At 36.0% G+C, this 9076-nt stretch overlaps 1 long non-coding RNA gene across 1 annotated transcript; it reads left to right on the top strand.

Moving 5' to 3' along the window:
- Positions 1–1254: 1254 nt before the first annotated feature.
- Positions 1255–5352, top strand: LOC140845336 (uncharacterized). The gene is made up of 3 exons (XR_012124117.1): positions 1255–1340; positions 2703–2857; positions 5232–5352. It is a non-coding gene; the product is annotated as an uncharacterized lncRNA (long non-coding RNA).
- The last annotated feature ends 3724 nt before the right edge of the window (positions 5353–9076 follow it).

Raw genomic sequence — 9076 nt, 5'->3', positions numbered from 1 at the left:
TGTTATGGTGTCTGGTACAGCGTAACAGCTGAGTCTAAGGACTTTGGACAGACAGACCTAGGTTGAAATGTGGATCTACTTATTTGTGGTATTAACCTGGGCAAATTAATTAGTTAACCTCTCTGAGCCTAAGTTTTATCATTTGTAAAATGTGTGCCATAATTCCTTCTTCATAGTGTCATATTAAGTGAGATAGTATTTGACATGCTTGGCATTAATGTCTTGCATATAGCTATCATTCGTTTGTATTTGCTATTATTATATTGAAATTCTCTTTCTGATCTTTAAGAGGATGTAGGGCACTTCCTTTTCCCCGCTGAATCTTTATGAGAAGTCATACTCTTTTTGCTTAACAGAACCCATGACTTTTAAAAGTATAAAATATATCCATAGGTCACTATATGAAAAGCACCTTTGGCCAATTACTACTTTGGTTTGTATCTAAATGACAGAAATACATTTGGGTGACTACTTGAAATGGTTATTCCAAGTAGGGCAGCAGCTTGTATGATCTTAGATCTGTCCTTTTTTATGTTAGGCATAAATGTTCAGAAATGCTGCTTGCTTCTAGTGATGAAGCAAGGACAATAAAATATTTCATTTGTACTTTAAATCCTTGAAAAATACAATCCTGAATTATATTGCTATGTAATCCTGTGATTTGTTTAAAAGCCACGAAGAAATGTAAGAATGCTGTTTATCCTCATGAGTTCTGATCTTTCTTAGATGTCAGGCCCTTTAAAGGAAGAATTCTGCAATACCATCAGAGCTGAATGAAAAGCAAGAGCTTGTTTATAATAACAAAAAGCTAGAGCTGCAAGTGGAAAGCATGCGATCAGAAATCAAAATGGAGCAAGCTAAAACAGGATGAAAAGTGAGCAGGCCGTGATCGAATGGCTACTTACTGAAAGAATATTGAGTGGCTCTTTTATAGAGACTGGAATAAGAATTTGAGAGTAAATTTAAAGTTTTTCTCTTTTATTATTTAAAGGAGCACTAGGAAACTCTTCTGAGGAGATATAATTTAAGTTTTATTGTAACACAATTATGAAAATTGTAATCTATCTCAGTTTTTTGGAAAAAAAATTGATTTCTTTGAGAGTAAGAAAATGCTAGCCGGTGGTGGGATGATAAAGTTAGGAGATAAGAATTTGCTACTTGAGTGTTCAGAGGAAGGGTGGGAGGCAAGACTGTAATTTCTATGATATTTTTCTCCATGATTACATTTTAAAATTTCTTTTTAATAGGTCCGAATTGCCACTCTGCAGTTGACATACAGCAAGCTTCTTCAAGAATACAATAATTCATTGAAAACAATTGAAGAACTAAAAAGGAAAGAGGTATGCAGAAAAAAATCACTTTCATAGCCTAGAAATGAATGGAGACTATTGAACATTTTATATGTGCTAATCCTTAACTAAATGTGGTTTCTAACATTTTATATGTAAAGTAGTTGTACTAATCCTTAACTGAGTCTGGTTTCAAAGGTGGTTTTTCAGTTCATAATTGATTTCCTGTGTCTAAGTGGTTATAACTTCTTGTGTTCCATGCATGTATGAGTGCTTTGTGTACAAAGATGCCCTATTGTCATACATTGGGGAGGAAACTTTTAGTATTTCTAATGGGGGTGGACAGGCCTGAGCCTGGACTCCTGCAGGAATAGGGCAGGGGGCCCATTGCTGCATGGAGCTACAATGAGACTGGCTTGCCTGCTGTCAGTGAACTTGAGACCCTGGTATTAAGGGGCTGTGACTTAAATTAGTAACAGTGTCCAGCATGGTGTGATCATTTAAGCACCATGGACAGATGTATGAGGTGATAGATGTGTTAATTAACCCGATGGGGAGATCCTTTCTCAATGTACTTGTGTTAAATCACCTGGTGGTACACTTCCACGAACTTATTGTTTTGTTAATTTTACCTCAGAAAAACTGGAATAAGTAAGTAAAGACCATGGGGGCATTGAATTAGAAGGGGTCTTTGAGTTTACATCCCTGTAAATGTACTTTTTATTTCTTATTTATTTTTTAATACAATATTGTTCTTCTCTAGCACCTAGTGAATTTTTTTTTTTTGAAACAGGAAAATCTTTTTTTTTTTTTTTGAGAGGGCATCTCATATTTATTGATCAAATGGCTGTTAACAACAATAAAATTCTGTATAGGGGAGGCAATGCTCAATGCACAATCATTAATCCATCTCAAGCCTAATTCTTGTCAGTCTCCAATCTTCTGAAGCATAACGAACAAGTTCTTACATGGTGAACAAATTCTTACACAGTGAATAAGTTCTTACATGGTGAACAGTACAAGGGCAGTCATCACAGAAACTTTCGGTTTTGATTACGCATTGTGAACTAAACCTAGTAAATTTTTAATTTAAATGTGTTTCTTCTTGTCCACTGACATCACAAAATCAGAATAACAGGAATGTAAAAATAATATCAGCAAGTTAAACCTCACTGAGATCGGCAGTTGTTATGATTTCTCTTATTTTTGTATTTTCCATTTCAGGTATTGTGTTAAATTAAGGAATTATTTACAAGCTGTAAGTTAAATGGCTACAACTTTCTAAGTTACCATTGCTAATTAACAGAGCAGTTTAGAGGCAATCATTATAAAAAAGAAAACCCTTCATCCAATATTTAACTAATGGTTAAAATTATTTCAAAACCAATTCTAGAATAAATTTGTCATTTTCAGTCAGAAAAAGTGGATAAGGTGGTGCTGCAGGAGCTACATGAAAAACTGGACCTGGCAGAGAAGGCACTGGCTTCCAAGCAGCTTCAGATGGATGAGATGAAGCAGACCTTCGCAAGCAGGAGGACCTGGAAGCCATGGCTGTTTTCAGGGCTCAGGTGAGCAACATTCTGAAACCGGAGCTGGCCGAGGCCAACCGTGATCATATGCTCAAATAGGAAAGTGATGGTGGTTAAAACGTATTTTTAAATTTTATATTATCTCCATCAATATATTTTTAACTTTTTTATTGAAGTATATCACAGGTGAAAGTACACCAAACTTTTGAGTGCTCAGTGAACTTATCCAATAGTTGGGTTATTTCCAGTTTGGTGTACTGTGAGCAATGTTGCTCTGACCTTCTTGTGAACATATATATCTTTGTTTACTTGTGCATTCCTTCTTTTGAGCACTTACCTCGGAGTGGAATTGCTGGTTCATGAAGTATGCATGTGACTCAGTTTTAATAGATAACGCCAAACAGTTTTCCAAAGAGGTTGTGCCAGTTTTCACTCCCGTCCACAGCTGGAGAGTTCCCTTTGCTGTACATCCTTACCCATATTTGCATTAGCCGTACTTTTATTTATAGCCATTCTGGTGGAATATAATGGTGTCTCATTTAATTTGTATTTCCCTGATGACTAATGAGGTTGAGTTCTTTTCAAGATGTTTACTAGCCTTCTGGGTATACCCTTTTGTGAAGTGCCTAATTATATCTCCACCCATTTTTCTTGTGATTTGCTGGCTTTTTCTTGATTTTAAAGGAGTTCTTTGAATGCTCCAGATACAAGTCCTTGCACTTATATTTGTTGCAGATTTCTTTACTCTGTGATTTGTCTTTTCACTTCATAAGGGGGCTTCTGATGAACAAAAGTTCTTAATTTTAATGTAGTCCAATAATTCAGTCTTTTCATTTATAATTAGTACTTTTTTGTGTCCTGCATAAAAAACTTACACTATCTCAAGGCTGTGAAACTATTCTTCTCTATTGTCTTCCAAAAATTTTATTTTTGTCTTTTACATTGTTTTGTCTTTGTTTTGTCTTTTACATTAAGATCTAGAAACCATGAGGAATTAATTTTTCTATATGGAGTGAGGTAAGGGTAGAAATTCATATTTTTTTTCCTGTATGAATATCCTGGTAACTTGACACTATTTATTTAAAAGGTTATCTTTTCTTAACTACTCTGCTGCACTCTTTGTCATATATTGTGTCCCTTACTCATGGGTCTATTTCTGTTTTCTGTTCTGTCCCACTGGACAATTTATATATCCTTAGGTACCATACTGTCTTGACTTATAAAGCATCAAAAGTTTTAATATCTTATAGAATAGTCTTTCTACCTCATTGATATTCTTCAAGAGGACTTGAGGTTTTCCTTCTCATTTTCATTTCATATAAATTTTAGAATCTGCTTGCTATTTTATGCACATACACAAAAACCTACTAAGGTTTTGATTGGAATTACATTAAATATATCTAATTATATCTATATTAAATCATTAAATATATCTAATTATATCATTATAACAATTTAGAGCTAATTAACATTTTTACAACATTGACTTTTCCAATCCATGGACATAGTGTATCTTCTTTAATTCTTCTCGGTATAGTTTTTAATTTTCTTAGTAAAGATTTTGCTCATCTTCTATAAGATTATTCCTAGATATTTTCTATTTTTGTGCTATTATAAATAGTATCTTTTTTAAAACTTAATGTTCTAATGGGTTTCATAGAAATATAATTGATTTTTAAATATTGACTTTGTATTCATAAACTTATTCAACTCACATTTCAATTAAAATATTACTGATTAATCTTTTGGACTGTACATTAATAATCCTATTAAGAGCTGTTAAACTTGGAAATGTAAGACAAGCATAGCAAATATACATTTCTAGGATTTTCGATAAGGTTATATAAGGTAATCAGTATAGACAATCAACATAAGACCTCACACATATTTGGAATTCAATAAATAGCATATGTTTATTGATTTTTTAAATTTAGTTTAAGGCCAGTGTTCATAATTTCTTTACTGTTACAAAATTAAAAAGTAAAAACTACTCTGTAGTGAATTGAACATTATTCTTATGCCAATTTTCAAAATTAGATTTTTCTTTTCATAAGTGTACCTGATATAGTAAATGTACCTGTTTGCGATAAACTAACTCTGAATATTATTTTAAAAAAGGAAACCAGAGAATTTTAATGAATTATAGGTACATACAGTATTTCCACCACCTATATCAGTGTAATTACTGGGTTCTCACTGTTGAAAGCATGTACACATATACAACTTGTGTCTTACTCTTTGAAAGTAGTTGGAAAGTCATGGTCATTACACTGGCTCTAGCAGGAATCTGCACCTGTTACTTACAAAGTATAACACAGGATGCAGCACCACCTTTCTGCCTCATCAGCAGGTGAGCTGTAGAGAAGCCACATTCATCTAGGTAATAACTTGTGTCTGCTTTTGCCCCTAACAGATGGAGGTTTACTGTTCAGACTTTTGTCCTGTAAGAGCAGCAAGAGGGAAAATTCATGAAGAATAGCAGCAGCCGGCCTTGCAGCTGGCAATTTTGCTGAAAGAGAAAAATGCTTTTGAAAATGGAGGCAGGTAAGGTGGGGTGGGGGCGCTTGGAGCATGTCAGCAGGGCTATAGGGCACGTGACCTTTCAAAGGTGTTTCCTCATATGAACTTAAGGCCAGCCTTCACCGTTTTGTCAGCACAAGAATCGCACTGAGGATACTTCACTTGATGGTGTCTGAAACACTTAGTTTGACTCAACATGTTGGATTCCCCTGAGGAAGGCGCCGCCCCAAATCACTCACCAAAGACGTTTCTTGATGCAACAAGCAAGAGGAATTTATTCGGAAGCCAACTAGTTGGGGTCCAAGTCAGCCCGTCGCAGCGGGTCTCAACGAGGACCCAGAGCACACAAAGCCAGAAGGTTTTATAGCATTTTCAAAAGGGGTAAAATTTTCCATAATTACAATACAGGGTTTTTTCTATAGGCTCATAAATCTTTTGCTGGTGCCACATCCTGGGGTCTGGTTAGATGAGATCACCTTCGGAATGTCTAGGGTGGTTCTAGCAAGATAAGCTAGGCATGTATGATTAACTGATTTACGGTTGGCTAACTAAAGGTCACTACAATTGACACAGGCTAACTAACTTGTTTTTCAAGATTCTAATGATTTTCCTTCTTTTGGGTTAGGGGGTGGTATTTAGGCCTTAAGATGGCTGTACTTATGCTAACTTTTGATTCTTCAGATCCTACATTTCCCCACTTATCTTTTTGGGGCATTCCAATCATGGAATGTTTGTATCTTCTTGTGAGTTGAGTGAGTGGTATTGTTGCCTCAACATTAGTACATGAACGGCACTCACTCTTTCTCTAACAAAAGTTATTAACCGGTTTAATATGCAGGGTCCCAAAGTTAGGAGCAACACAAGGATGAGTAGGGGCCCAGCCAGAGTGGATATCAGGGTTGTAAACCACGGGGACCTGGTGAACTAAGATTCAAACAGTCCTTGGCCTGCTTCTCGCTCTCTCTTCCTCTGATCTAGCCTCTCTCTAAGTTTTGACATTGAATCTCTTACTATCCCAGAATGATCTGCATAAAAGCAGCATTCTTCTCTTAAAGCTGCACACAGTCCTCCTTCTTTTAGGAACAGTAGATCCAGCCCTCGTCTATTTTGTAAGACTACCTCAGAGAGGGAAGTCAGAGATTCTTCAAGTTTTGTAATGGATTGCTCTAAGGTCTTTAAGTCTTCATTAATAGCTGTCCTTAGTCCTTCATAATGTTGGTTCCCTTGGACAATAGCGGCTGCCCCCGTTCTCACTCTGGCTGTGACTCTTATCTCTAACAACACAGCTAAGGTCAGCGAGACCGGCTCTCTCTTATATCTATGCCTAGGTTTAAATTTAGCTACGAATGAGAGATTATCATGATACATTAACTTGGGCACCAGCTGGACCATGATACAGAAATCACGGGAGGAGTTGAAGGCAGAAGTAGAGACACATGGGGTCACTCCAGTGTTACAAGCCCACCATCCCTTGGGAGGAGGGATTAAATACCTGTTTTTACCAGGGAAGGCTATGGGTATGGTCTCATTCTTTCTTCTACAGATAGAGACTCTAGCTGCTGCTAGGGAAAAGGGGCGATGACCGCTCTGGCTGCTTCGTGCTGAGAAGGGGGCGCAGTAAAGGGTGCAGCTAGGTCTCCATCACTGGTCAGTTGAGAGGGCTTCAGAAGGCTGGCGCTTCTATTCTGGGTTTCATTTTTATTACTATTTGCAGTTTTGTGGCTTCTAGGCAAGATAAAACAAATTGTGTTATTAGGTTATGTAGCAACATCTGGAGTTGGATTTTTTATTCTGGCAGGAGGCTGCATTATTGAAACGATACTTCTCTCTAAAATCATTCTCATTTTTACTAGAAGTAACTAGGTTAAGAAAATAATTAACAGCTGGCTTGATTATTTGCACAGGTGCAGCAAGAAGAGCAATTGATTACACAGGCTCTTTTAAATATGCTTTGCTGGAACTTTTTGTAAGGAATTTCAGATTGAACTTTTAAAGGCCTCTTGAGGCCAGACAGCCAAGCCAGACTTGCCATCAGGCTTTGCCTGCAGTACCTGTAGATTTGGATGAATTCTTCTCTTCTCGAGGTCTCTGCACCTGCCAGGAAGTGACCTTCTTTACTCACCTGGTAAGGCTGCTGGGAACTCTGTAAGCAAGATACCAGGCCAGTTCTTCCAAGGGGCTTTGTTGGCTTTATAAAGTCAATCTTAGTTCTTTAAAGTTGTTCACATCTGAGTTTATACACATGTCTCTCAGGTACGACATTCCAGTCAAAGCCCTGGTAGTATAACCAGTGTTCTTAAGTAGTCTTCTCACAAGGAAAGCAGATTCTTATTGAACTCGTGCAAATAAACATACTGCCATGGAATACAAAAACAGTCACTGAAAGTTTTTAAACTCTGGAGGGATCAAGTAGAGAGAAGGATGTTTCAATTCTGCTCATAAAGATAGTCATTTACTAAACTGTTGTCAGTTTAAGAGAACAAGGTTAAAACACTTTACCAGCAACATTTGAAACAAAAAGACACAAAATCATTTTCTTTAGTTTATGTAATCTTATGTAACTAATACCTGTTCTGCTGAAATCTAGTTCTTTACCAGTTTAGGGATAATACTATAAATGACAAAAGACTTACAAATGACAATGGTTAAAGATATGATGAGAGCTTACTGTAAAACAGTTGACATAAGGAAATTCTGATATTTCTGTAATACAAAACATTCAGTAACAAAGTTTAGCATCATTCTCTTTGACAGTGCTTTCTTGGTAAATAAATATATATATATATCAGACAAATAAGCCAAATTAGTCAAATACTTCGTCTAGTGAGAAAAAATTCTTCTGACATGTTCCAGGGGCCCTCTGGAAAATATCAGAGTTAACTAGAGGTAAAAGCACCTTTTTGCATTTCATTTTTTTAGAACTATCATTACACATTTATTGTCTATATACTCAGCACAGTAAACGAGATATCTTAAAAAGTGGGGCAGCAGGGGAGACTGCTGCTGTCAATTTTTAAAGACAACATACAGAAAGTCAAACTAATTCTAGGTTACTAAGCATTCTTGAGAGAATGGTAGCAGATGGTAGATTCTTCTGCTTTCATCTTCAGGAGGGGAAAAAAGCTACAATAAGAATTCATATTTAGCTGAAAGAACTGTCTAAACTCAAGGCAAAGTATAATATCACCAGGCATACAAAAGACCTGTTAGAGATACATACAAAGAATGAATATGGCTATAGTCAAATTCAACTTAAAAGTTTAAGCAGAATCGCAAATTTAAATGTCTCTTTCTTTCACACAGATATTCAGATATGACCAGAAATATGATTTGAGATGAAAGAGATCAGGCATTTTACTTCTTCATTTAGGGACTGAGAAATGATGACTTTTGGCTTACAATCAATAGCTTACAAACAGTGAAAATAATAAGAACATAACTCAGCATAAGTGTCTAAGACCAGATACAAAAAAACAGAGAAAGTGCTTAAGTTTACAGGTCTTCCCTGAAAGCTTCAAGAATGTTTTACTTTTTAATAGTAGATATAAGCTGCTATGCAAATTCTATTAAAAGCTCTAAGATTATTTGCATTAAAAAATATGGAGAGTCCCCCATGTTTTTTAAAACATACAGCATATAAATTAAACAAGAAGACCTGGTGGTTCTCAAAAAATCTATTACAACTTTTCTCAAAAGTGGTCACACGTTCGTCTATGTAAACTTTTACGGTGAAACTTG

Source organism: Manis javanica, chromosome 2, assembly GCF_040802235.1.
Source record: "Manis javanica isolate MJ-LG chromosome 2, MJ_LKY, whole genome shotgun sequence".
Classification (NCBI taxonomy): Eukaryota; Metazoa; Chordata; class Mammalia; order Pholidota; family Manidae; genus Manis; species Manis javanica.
The sequence above is the reverse complement of the archived record's forward strand: the minus strand, read 5'-3'. Positions and strand labels throughout refer to the sequence as shown.